Below are 13,104 nucleotides of genomic sequence, written 5' to 3'. Positions count from 1 at the left end.
TCCTATGTTCCATCCCTTCAGCAAAAGAGGAAAATAAAAATATTGACTCTTTTTCCAGAAATGTATCATTAACGGAGAAAGAAACTTTAGGAATGTTGAGTATCTATGGACAAGCCCCTTGTGGTTTCTCCTCCTTCTCAAAGTGTACCTAAAACAAATGCAATTGAAAGACTCCTGCACCATCTCTGTTAATCATTCACCTGCTGAGCGTAATAATGAAGTGGCTACACTTGTTTGACATTAACCTTGGAATGTTTCCTTAAGCGAGAGCACCGTTAACATAGCACGATGTCTGAAAGGGGATTGGTCACACTGCAGTAGGGGGGAGAAGAGTTGGAAGAGCTGACTGAAGGGGAGGGGGGGTCGATTTTAACGGGAGACAGGATCGTTGTGTGATTGGGGGCGGGGAATGGGCAGGAGGGGCGAGCGGCAAGCTCGTGCGTCTTTTAGCAAGATCTTACACATTACAACAGTGACTACGCTCTAAAAGTACTTCATTGGCTGTAAAGCGCTTTGGGACGTCTGGTGGTCGTGAAAGGCGCTATAGAAATGTAAGTCTTTCTGTCTTTTCTTTTACATTTTAATAAGTGAGGTTGGCCTCCCGCCCAAACCCGACAGAAATCAGTACCCGGCCGACGGGCGGGAGCGGGATTTCGGGCTGCCAACGAGGACCTGATGGAAAGGTCCCCGGTACTGAGAGAGGTCGTAAAGGCGGGGGGAAGGAGGGGGAGTGGGGGGGTGGGGCTGGAGGTCTGGAGGCGATCGCAGTTGAGGGAGGGATGCCTGGGGCAGGGGAGACCCAAGTTATCCTTGTGAAGTCTGGAGGAGGCACTCTCCTCCTGGCCCTAAATGAAACCGTAAATATGGAAAACTTACCTTGCCCACTTGGGGCGGGTGTCCTTGCCACCTGCAATTTAAAATTAAAGTTGGCCAGATCAGGGCGAGAAGCCAGTGGGTAAGTCCATTTAACTTATCTGTCCAGTTTTTGCCGGGCGGGAGGAGTTACAAGGTGTGGTGGAGGAGGTAGGTTTGGAGAAGGTTTCTGAAGCAGCTGAGAGATGTACCAAGGCGGGAGGCGAGTGCAGGAGAGGCGATGGTTGTGCCAACAGTGCTGATGTGGAGGGAGGGAGGACTGTACACTAGACTAGCGTTGGAAGAGCGGAGGGTTTGAGCAGGGATGCAGGAGGGTTGCGCTGGGAGAACCATAGAATCGTAGAATGATACAGCCCAGTAGGAGGCCATTCGGCCCATCGTGCCTGTGCCGGCTCTTTGAAAGGGCTCTCCAATTAGTCCCGCTCCCTGCCTTGCTCTTTCCCCATAGCTCAGCAATTTCTTTCCCCTTCAAGCATTTATCCAATTTCCTTTTGAATGTTACTATTGAATCTGCTTCCACCGCCCTTTCAGGCAGCGTGTTCCAGATCACAACAACAACTCGCTGAGTAAAAAAGTGTATCCACAGAATGCCTCTGGTTCTTTTGCCAATTACCTTCGAATGGAGCAAGGTCACAGAGAGATCTGCAAAGAGGGATGAGGATTTTTAATCAATGTACTGGGGAATGGGAAGCTAGTGGAGGTGGACAAGGATAGGAGTAATAGAGAAAGGGATATGATGTGAGTGGGTCAGTTCTGAACCCTGGGGATAGGCTGCTGTTTTACTCCTAGATGTATTCTATAAGCAAAGAATACAAATCCCACTGTTTTGTAGCACCTTGTTTGATAAACATATGATTTTATTGTTGCTTTGCATTTCAGGAGAAGCTCCTATCAGCCCTGTACCTTCTAATGCAAATGAGCGCCGTCCCTTAGACTGACCTGTGCCACAGCACCATGTCCCTCACCATCCACATGGCCTGTATACTTGGCACGGGCTCATGAGTTGCCATCAACAGTCTTTGGGTGGAGCTTCCGCTTATCGTCAACGTGTTGCCTGATGGTTGGGACTTGCCCGCTTACCTCACTGTCATCATTCAACTGGCCAATGTGGGACCTCTGTTTGTCACTCTCATTATAGTAATCTGGGATGTTATGATTAAGGTTATCCACCAGGTGGTGCTGTAGCCAATGCTGCTGCTAAGGTCAGGGGTTAGCTTCCTGCTAAGGTCAGCAAAGGTGCAATGCCTGGAAGCAGGCCTGCCTGGTTGTCTCACAGTCGTTCAATAAAGCACTCGTATTAATCCTCATACCTCGCCTCTTCGAGTTCCTTGTCTCACTACATGGATTTATCACATTTGGCGACGAGGTAAAACAGGACCCTGAATAAGAGAATTCTGCCAGGACGTTTAAACAACAAAATCACGAGCTGCAGTTAGCTACCAGTTGGAAGAGAGCATGGCTGCCACAGTAGGAACGGTCTCTGCTTTTGATATTCAAGCACAAACTTGGGAGGAATACTGTGAAGTGTTGGGTTATTTTTTCAAAGCAAATGAAATAAATGATGCCAGAAAAAGGAAAGCCATTCTGTTTAGTTCAGTGGGAAGCCAAACCTACAGTTTGATGAGGAATCTGCTCAGTCCTGAAAAGCCTGGAGACAAATCATTTGTTGAATTAGAGGCCGTGCTAAAAGAACATTTCAACCCTAAGCCTAGTGAGATTGTACAGCGGTTCAAGCTTCATTCAAGGAACAGGAAAGAGGAAGAGAGTGTTGTTAGATCCGTGATTCTGAGAGTATGATGTTTTTCAATAACCACACGGATGCAGTAACTTAACAATCAACAGGTGTTTACTGGAGTAGGATAGTCTAAAGACTAACAGTACAGAGGCATGCTCAAGGCTTATATACAAGTGTGGTCACTGCCGGTACTACAGTATACAGGAGCTGTAAAAGTAGTTCTCTCTTAAAGGTACATACACTACAATTCCTCCCCTTTTAGATTAGCTGTACCCAGAATATTCAAATAACAATTAACACTTTAACATGCACATTAAACAACAATAGTCCATTTATAGGTTCAGTCTTTGGGGCGGCTTCCTGATCCTTTCGGGATAGCTCCTTTCCTGAGGTTCTTGTTCTTGGTGCGGAGGCGATTCTGGCCCCTTTTCGTCGGTTAGTTCATCGGTTTCCACTGCTACTGGTTCTGAGGTAGATGCTACCGGTATGTCGGGTTCATCCCCAGGTACGCGAATCATGGGGTTGACTCGTTCCTGTGACGCTAAGATCTGATCGACGTGGCATCTCACAATGTTCTCCCCGACATCCACTGTGTACATTAATGGCCCCTGCCTTGTGCATATCGTTCCGGGTTGCCATTTCTCTGTTCGGTAGTCATGGGCCAAGACTGGTTGTCCTACATTGAAGCTCCTTGTCGGCTTCTCATTGATGTGCTGGAATTGTTTATCCTCCACATTTCTTCGCACATTTGGTCTGAGCAAATCCAGACAAGATCTCAACCTTCGGTTAAAGAACATCATGGCCGGGGTCTGGTTGGTAACTGCATGTGTCGCATTTCTGTAGGCTAATAAGGAATTGTCCACTTATGCTGTAGTGGAATTTCATTGTCGCACATGGCCTTTATTGCCTTTTTAAAGGTTTGTGCGAACCTCTCAGCCAATCCATTTGTGGCTGGATGATACGGGGCGGATGTGTAATGCCTTACCCCATTCCTTCTCATAAATTTCCGAAACTCTTCGGACACAAACTGTGGTCCGTTATCAGAGCAAATCTGCTCTGGCGCCGTTCCTGGCAAATATGGTCCGTAGGACTGCAATTGTTTTCTCTGTAGTGGTTGAGGACATTTTTATCACCTCAGGCCATTTCGAGTGAGCATCCACTGCTATTAAGAAAATTGAGTCCATGAATGGACCAGCAAAATCAATATGCACCCGTTGCCATGGAGAGGAGGGCCACTCCCATGGGTGTAGAGGGGCATGTGGTGGTGCATTTTGGACCTTCTGGCATCCTGAGCAGCTCTTGGTTAGGTCCTCGATTTGTTGATCGATTCCCAGCCACCACACATAAGCCCTAGCAAGGCTTTTCATTTTCACCCCTCCCAGATGACCTTCATGAAGCTCATTTAGCATTCTCTCCCTTAACTTGGGTGGAATCACCACTCTGGATCCACACATCACTGTCCCCTGGCATACTGACAGCTGTTCTCTTCTGGATGAGAATGCTGGCAACAGTGAGTCGCCATGTGTTGGCCATCCCCTCACCATCAAATCATATACCCGAGACAGCGTCGGATCAGTGCGGGTCTCCTTCTCTATATCCGCGTTAGTTACTGGCAATCGTTCAATTATTGACGAATAAAATATCTCGATAGGGTCCACTGCTGGTGCTTCCTCCACAGTAGGCAGTGGCAAGCGTGATAGCCCACCAGCGTTTCCATGCTGTTTCGTGCCTTTGTATTCTATTTCATATTGGTTCGCCCCTAGAAAAAGGGACCATCTTTGTAACCGTTGCGCAGTCATCACCGGAACGCCCTTCTTTGGATTAAAGATGGAGATAGTCAGTCAGCAAGGTGAACTTCTGCCCATGCAGATAGTGGTTGAATTTGTTTACTCCCCATACTAGGCTGAGGGCCTCCCTGTCAATCTGGGCGTAGTTGCACTCGGCTGAGGTTAGTGACCGAGACGCAAAGGCTACTGGCCTCTCCAACCTGTCTGGGAATTTGTGCGACAGCACCGCTCCAATACCATAGGGTGATGCATCACATGCCAAACGAATTGGTAGTGCTGGGTTGAAATGGGCCAACACCTCTTTTGATGTGATCAATTCTTTGCACTTCTGGAAAGCTCGTTTACGTTCGTCATTCCACTTCCATGGTACCCCTGTTTGCAGCAGGTTGTTCAGTGGGTGTAATACTGTAGACAAATTTGGGAAGAACTTATGGTAGTAGTTCACCAGCCCGAGGAACGACCTCAGTTGTGACACATTTTCCGGTGCTGGAGCCTTGACTACTGCCTCAATCTTTTCAGGGGACTTATGTAACCCCTCTTCATCGATAACGTGGCCACAATATGAGATCTGCCGCTGGAAAAACTCACACTTGTGGCGATCAGTTCGTAGCCCATATTCCTTTAATCTAGTGAGCACCTTCTCCAAGTTGGCGAGGTGATTACTGTCATTTTCGCCCGTGACCAGGATGTCATCCAAATAACACTGGGTCCCTGGAATCCCTTGCAGGACTTGATCCATCGCCCTTTGCCAAATAGCCGGAGCCGGTGCTACCCCGAACACCAGCCGGTTGTATTGGTAGAGACCTTTATGAGTGTTGATCGTGAGGTATTGTTTCGAGGCTTCTTCTACCTCCATTTGCAAGTACACCTGGGCTAGGTCAATTTTGGTGAAGCGTTTACCTCCAGATAGTGAGGCGAAAATATCCTCAATTCGTGGAAGCAGATATTGTACCGTGTGAAGGATTGGGTTCACTGTCACCTTAAAATCCCCACAGATGCAGACCTTCTTTGGTTCCCCAGGCGTATTACTCAACGACCTCTTCATTACAGGAACAATGGGTGTAGCCCACTCGCTCCAGTCTACTTTGGACAGTACTCCTGCACGTTCCAACCCTTCCAGCTCTGCTTCGACGGCTGGTCGGATCACATAAGGCACTGGTCTGGCCTTAAGAAATTTTGGGCTTGCATTTTCTTCTATTTTAATCATTGCTGTTATGCCTTTTAGTGTTCCGAGTCCCTCCTGGAACACTTCTTTTGCATCAGTTAGCATTTTTGACAGCCGTCCAGGTGTGACGTCGTCATCCTTTTTGGCCTCAACCTTCAGTGCCTGTATGGAATGCCAATCTAATTGTATTTTCCGGATCCATTCACGTCCTAGTAGTGGTGGTCCTCCATCTGGCAATACATATAGGTCCATTTTAGGTATTTCCTGGCATTTGTATATCACTTTCACCCTTATTTTTCCTTTGGGGTAAACTTTTTGCCCCGTGTATGGCTTCAAGACAATCTCTGTAGCTTTCAAGGGTATATGTGAAAATAGCCGCTTATAGTCCCTTTGGTTTATGACTGTTAGGGCTGATCCTGTGTCCAATTCCATTTTCACTTGGACTCCGTCTATCTTGAGTGTAACCCAGATAGTCTGGTGATCCTCCATTTTGGTTACCTTATGTAGTTTCAGACAACCCAGCTCCTTGCTTCCGGAGTCTGTATCACTTTTCTGTTCATCTGAACAACTGTCCATCACCTTGTGCACCTTTTTGTACTTCTCCTGTGGAGATTTCTTGCTGTTGGTTTTCTTCCCAGACCTGCAGACTCTTGCTATGTGTCTTGCTTTCCCACACTGTCTGCACACTTGGTCCTTGAATCAACAATCCTTCTGGTCGTGTGTTGTTCTGCCGCAGCGATAACACTTCCCTGTTCCATAGGACATTTCATTGGTGCCATATTCTTGAGGTCTCCGTTGTATCTCTGCAGCGCCCCTTGCGGCTGCTTCGTGTGATACTGCCATACTGAAAGCCTTGTCCAGCTGAACATCCTTTTCTGATAGAAGCCGTTTCTGGGTTCCTTCACTTTGAAGCCCACGCACAAACTTGTCCCTTAACGTATCTGCTAGTCCCACTCCAAACTGGCAGTGTTTCGATAGCTTGCGCAGTTCCGTTAAGTACTCAGCATTGCTTTCGTCTTTATGTTGGTTCCTTTTATGGAACTTAAATCTTTCTGCTATCAGCAGCGGTGTGGGGTTTAAGTGGTCCTGTAGGATTTCTACTATGCTTTCGAAATTCTTATTCACGGGCTTCTCTGGGGTTATTAGGTTTTGCAGTAACCCATAAGTTTTTGCACCCATGAAATTTAACAAAACCAGTGCTTTCCTAGCATCTGGCACTTCATTCGCCCTGCAGTACACCTCAATACGTTCCACATATGTCGCCCAATCTTCGACTTCATTGTCGAATGTAGAGATACTGCCACTCTTCGGCATCCCTGGGTGTGATTTAACTGTCAAAAATGGCATCTCCCGCGCTCTCCCTTCTTCTCCGCTGGCACAAAATGGTGTCTCCCGCGCTTTCCTTTCTTCTCGCGCTCGCCCTTCTTCTCCGCTGCGGCTTCTAAAAATGGCGTCTCCCGCGCTCTTCCTTCTTCTCCGCGGCTCAATGGCATCTCCCGCGCTTTCCCTTCTTCTCCCCGTGGACACTGTTCAGCCCTTGAGCCCTGGCTGTGCTCTGCGCGTTTTTGGGTTTTTTTCTGTGCGCCTTTCCCGTTTCCGCCGCTCGGTCCTGAACCCGGCTGCTGCTTTACCCTCTCTCTCTCCGTTTTGTTTTTCCTCGACACCGCTCGGTTTTCAACCCCCAGCTGCGCCCTGTGCACTTCACCCTCTCTCTTACCCCATCGACGCTGCTTGGCTTTTTCTCTGCCATCAGTCGGCTCCAGCCGATGCTGTCCGGGAAGGGTCTGCGCTGTACCTGTTGTCAGTCTGTTGCTGATCGTCGTGGCTGGGGAACCAAGCCCGGCTCTCCACAGCCTCCCCTGCGATGTTCACTCTCTGCCGGACGACTGGGCGGCTGCTCGCGGTTGACGCCCATGCTTCTGGCCTCGACTTCCTTCCACCGCCCTCCCGGAGCGAATCCTCGAAGGGAAATGCAGAGTTGCAGGTAGATTCGAATCGACACTCGTCGCCACTGTTAGATCCATGATTCTGAGAGTATGATGTTTTTCAATAACCACACGGATGCTGTAACTTAACAATCAACAGGTGTTTACTGGAGTAGGGTAGTCTCAAGACTGGGGGTACAGAGGCATGCTCAAGGCTTATATACAGGTGTGGTCACTGCCGGTACTACAGTATACAGGAGCTGTAAAAGTAGTTCTCTCTTACAGGTACATACACTACAAGTGTAATGGACTATGTAGCGGTGTTGCGTAAATTGGCACAAGATTGCAATTATGGGAACAACCTGAAGGAAATGCTGAGAGATAGGCTAGTTTGCGGAATAATGGACGACCGAATGCAGTGTAGATTATTATCCGAGACTGGGCTTACTTATAAAAAAGCATTGGAACTTGCTCAAGCCATAGAGACAGCGAACCGAGATGTAAAACAAATACAGGGTTCAGACAGGGCTAATGCTACGCAAGTTGCAGGTCAGGTTGTTGTGCACAAGTTGAACATGTGTCAGAAACCACAATGTGAGCATATGAAGGCATGTTATAGATGCAAGGGCGATCACCTGGTGAGTGAATGCCGGTTTCTGGAGGAAAAGTGCTACAAGTGTGGGAAACAAGGACACATAAAACGAGCTTGCAGGGCGAAATCACCTGTGGAGGAATCCAAACCAAAAGGGGGAGGACAGCAAAACCAAGGGAGAGAAGTGAAAAAACATGGAGCACACCACATCAGTGGGGAAGCTGAGGAAGAAGAGGACATGTTCATAATGTATGGCATGTTAGGAGCCACTTTTGGAATATTTTCTATCACATTGCAACTGACAGTAAATGACTCTAAGGTGAACTTTGAAGTGGATACAGGGTGCGGCATGACCATAATGAACAAGGCAGAGTACTCAAAATTGTGGAACCGTGCAAAAGTTCCAGAGTTAAAGCCTTGCTCCCTGCATCTTAAAACATATACAGGTGAATGAGTAGCGACATTAGGTACAGCTAAGGTAACTGTGCAACACAGGGACACAGTGGAACAGCTACCTGTAGTTATAGTATTGGGTACCGGACCAAACCTGTTAGGTCGGGGCTGGATAAAAGAACTTAAATTAGACTGGGGAGCAGTACATCAAATAGATGTGGGCAAACAGTTGACTTTGCAAGAAGTGTTGAGTGAACATGAGAATGTGTTCAAGGAGGAACTTGGCACATTTAATGGCCCCCCAGCTAAGATTTATGTAGACAAGGAGGCACCGCCAAGGTTTTTTAAACAACGACCTGTGCCTTATGCCATGAAGCCAAAGATAGAGGCTGAGCTTGACCGTCTATTGAGCGAGAACATACTGGAGCCAGTGAAATGTTCGGAGTGGGCAGCTCCCATAGTACCTGTTTTAAAACCGGACAATTCGGTAAGACTCTGTGGAGACTATAAATTGACAGTCAATCGGGTGTTCAAACTAGAGCAGTATCCTATTCCCAAAACAGAGGATCTCTTTGCAAACCTGGCTGGAGGAAAGAAATTCACAAAGTTGGATATGAGTCATGCCTACTTGCAGATTACACTGGATGATGAATCAAAGAAGTATGTCACCATAAATACACACAAGGGCTTGTTTACATATAACCGCTTACCATTTGGTGTCTCATCTAGTCCAGCTATCTTCCAGAGGACAATCGAAGGTGTACTGCAAGGGATTCCACATGTTTCCATCTATCTGGATGACATTCTGGTGACGGGAAGAACCGACCAGGAGCATCTGAGCACGCTGAGAGAGGTACTACAGAGATTGGAGAGGGCAGGGTTCCGGCTCAAGAGGAGTAACTGCACTTTCCTGGGGAATGAGGCAGTGTTCCTGGGACACAGAGTGGACGCCACCGGGCTCCATCTACTCAAGGAGAAGGTACAAGCACTGCAGGACGCCCCTGCTCCTACAAATGTGGCTGAGTTAAAAGCTTACCTGGAACTGCTGAACTATTATAACAGGTTTTTACCAAACTTGTCAACTGTTAGCACCTCTTCACAAACTACTGCGCAAGGAGACACAGTGGCAGTGGGAAGAGGAGCAGAGGGTTTCATTTGAACAGTCCAAGAAACTGATGCTGTCGTCGGATGTGCTGGTTCACTACAATGCAGAGAAAGACATCATTCTCTCTTGTGACGCTTCACCTTACGGGGTGGGGGCAGTTCTTTCATACTGCATGGAAGATGGAGCTGAAAGACCAATAGGGTTTATGTCCCGAACTCTAACACCAGCGGAAAAAAACTATTCCCAGTTAGACAAAGAGGGGTTAGCAGTAATGTTTGGGTTACAGAGGTTCCACAAGTACATATATGGCAGGAAGTTCACCATATGCACCGATCATAAACCTCTTCTCTCTTTCAATGAAATGAAAGCAGTTCCAAAGATGGTGTCGCCCCGGATCCAGAGGTGGGCCATGATGTTGAGGGCATATGAGTATGTCATCGTCTACAAGGCGGGCAAGTACCATGGGAACGCAGATGCCTTGAGCCATCTTCCACTGCCAGGCACACCTATCCGGGCAGCTCCAGAGAACAGTGTGTTGATGTTGGAGGACACTGACACAGCACTTGTGACTGCAGAGCAAGTAAGAACATGGACAGGTAAAGATCCAGTACTGTCTAGAGTTCGAGAATATGGGGTGAGGGGATGGCCACAGCATTCGGAAGGAGCTGACTTCACACCCTACAGTGTCAGGAAAACAGAGCTGAGTGTGCAGGATGGTTGCGTGTTGTGGGGAGCACGAGTGATTATTCCACAGCCAGCATGACAGTTTATCCTAGAGCAACTACATCAGTGTCATCCTGGGGTCTCGCGTATGAAAGCCTTGGCTAGGAGTTACTTGTGGTGGCCAAAGCTAGATGAGGAGATAGAAAATCTAGTCAAGACATGCAGCACTTGTCAGGAACACCAGAAGGCACCAGCAGCGGCTCCTCTCCACCCCTGGGAGTGGCCGGATAAACCATGGAGAAGATTGCACTTAGATAATGCGGGTTCATTCATGGGGAAGATGTTCCTCATAATCATTGATGCACATTCCAAATGGATGGATGTTTATCCTGTAAATTCTGCTTCCGCCACTACTACGATAGACTGCCTGCGTCGGAGCTTCAGTAATCAAGGGCTACCGGAGATCGTGGTAAGTGACAATGCCACTTGTTTTGTGAGTACAGAGACAAAAGAGTTCTTGAGAAAAATGGCATAGTGCAGGTGACCTTGGCTCCATATCATCCGTCCTTAAGTGGACTTGCGGAGAGAGCCATACAAACATTTAAAGAGATGATGAAAAAAAGTGCAGAAGGGAGTTTAGCAACCAAAGTGTCACGGGTTCTGTTCAGCTACAGAATAACACCTCAATCCACCACAGGACTCCTGCTGAGATGTTATTAGGTCGTAGACTACTCTCCACTCTTGACCTTGTCCACCCAGACCTAAAAAGGAAATGGAAAACAGACAAAACAAACAAAAAGAGAACCATGACAAAAGAACAAAGAGCCGAAGTTTTGGAGAAGGAGATGTGGTCCTTACCAGGAATTTCAGTTATGGACCCAAGTGGATTTCTGGCTTCATAGACTCAATGACCGGTCCCGTATAATACAAGGTCATGTTGGGTGATGGTAGGGCAGTACACAGACATGTAGATCAGATACTTACTAGACAAGGGGAAATTGAAATGAAGGTTCCAGATGCAATGGCTGAGGACAGGTTTGCCCCCAGTTATCCAAGTGCATCTGTGGTGCCACCACCAGGGACAGAGACCATTCCACAGGAACCCATTCGTCAAGAGGAAACCAACGTTGCAGAGTCAGATACTCTGAGCACTGCTCAGGAGCAGCTGGTGCCTTCACCACAAACAAGCAGGGACTTTACTGTCAGACGTTCACAAAGGCCTCGCAAGCCACCAGAGAGATTGATACTGACCTGTTAGATTCGTCAAGTATGGAACATGGTGAATGGAGACTTCTTATGTGACCCTTGGGAATGGTTGTTTGTTAAGAAATTCATACTGAAATCTTAAGGGGGGAGGGATATAGTAATCTGGGATGTTATCATTAAGGTTATCCACCAGGTGGTGCTGTAGCCAATGTTGCTGCTAAGGTCAGGGGTTAGCTTCCTGCTAAGGTTAGCAAAGGTGCAATGCCTGGAAGCAGGCCTGCCTGGTTGTCTCGCAGTCGTTCAATAAAGCACTCGTATTAATTCTCATACCTCGCCTCTTCATGTTCCTTGTCTCACTACATGGATTTATCACACTCATGCACAAGTTTGCACCAGGGAAGATGAATGAGATCATTGCCATCTACATTATTAATCAGCATCAGAATAATGGCCAGCTTGCTGATGATATTCTTCTGGAGGGAAATTATGCTACGGGCGGGTAAATCTCACAGTACAGCATTTCTTACACTGATGTTTTTCTTGTCACTAGTGGACTGTACATCTTCCGTGACCTTTCTTCCTTTCATGATGAGACTCCGGACAAAGTACATGACCACCTATTTCATTGGAGAAGGCCTGAGCGGCTTTGTCCCTGGCCTTGTGGCAATAGGCCAAGGTGCTGGGATGGTCAAGTGTGTGAATGTTTCAAAGCCTGACAATGGGACCATTGGTAACTTCACAGCCGGGACAAGTGTTTACCAGATTGAAACTCATTACCTACCTGCCAACTTCTCTACTGAAGCATTCTTAGCTTTCCTCACGGTTATGATGGTTTTCTGCTTGGTGGCTTTTGTTTTCCTCACACGAGTCCCATGGTTACTTCATAAGGAGCTGAATGAAGAGCGAGTGTCTAACCAAGTGGTGCTCATCTCAACCACTGAATCAGAACTAAGTAAATACATCTCCGAGCAACCAGCGGATACACAAAGCTCCAGTCTAACTAGTCCTCGGAAGGGGATGGCGAAAGCTAAGCTCCCAGCCGAAGCAGAAAATATGGCAACCAGTACATTCCCCAAGTACTCCAGGCACCAGCTCCTGTACATTTATCTTCTGGTTGTCTGGGTGAATTCATTGACCAATGGTTTTCTACCATCAGTGCAGGCCTATTCATGCTTGCTCTATGGAAACACTGCTTACCACCTGTCTACCACTTTGGGTTCCATGGCTAATCCGGGCGCCTGCATCATTGCTTTGTTTCTGCCCAACAGGTAGGCAACCCAGAATGTAACGGAAAAGCAAAATACTGCGGAGGATGGAAATCAAAACAGAAAATGCTGCAAATGTTCAGCAGGCCAGGCAGCATTTGTGGAGAGAGAAACAGAGTTAACGTTTCAGGTCGATGACTTTAAACGTTAAATCTGTTTCTCTCCCCACAGAATGTAAAGACTTTGGATATGGTGAGACTATTGTAGTGGATCCATTCTAATGTCTTTTACAATGCAACAGCACTGAACTAGAACAAAACATGAATTCCGTTGTAACTCTATGTACCCGGGCAGTTAAAAATGTGGCTCGTAGTTACACACCAGTGAAACCGAAGCAATATTTCAACCCCCGAGTGCAGTATAAATGAGGCTTTGATAGAATTGCCTTACCTTTT

The 13,104-nt window shown here is 47.3% G+C and overlaps 1 pseudogene across 1 annotated transcript; it reads left to right on the top strand.

The window, feature by feature from the left end:
- Positions 1–416: 416 nt before the first annotated feature.
- LOC147108871 (solute carrier family 52, riboflavin transporter, member 3-A-like) lies at positions 417–12,763 on the top strand (annotated as a pseudogene). Its single transcript, XR_015080681.1, has 3 exons — positions 417–551; positions 1,753–1,996; positions 11,814–12,763. The product of XR_015080681.1 is annotated as a solute carrier family 52, riboflavin transporter, member 3-A-like (transcript).
- Positions 12,764–13,104: the final 341 nt, after the last annotated feature.

Source organism: Somniosus microcephalus, chromosome 13 (assembly GCF_052327205.1).
Source record: "Somniosus microcephalus isolate GS21.2 chromosome 13, FLI_Smic_1.0, whole genome shotgun sequence".
NCBI classification, from domain to species: domain Eukaryota; kingdom Metazoa; phylum Chordata; class Chondrichthyes; order Squaliformes; family Somniosidae; genus Somniosus; species Somniosus microcephalus.
This window is presented reverse-complemented; position numbering and strand designations above follow the sequence as displayed.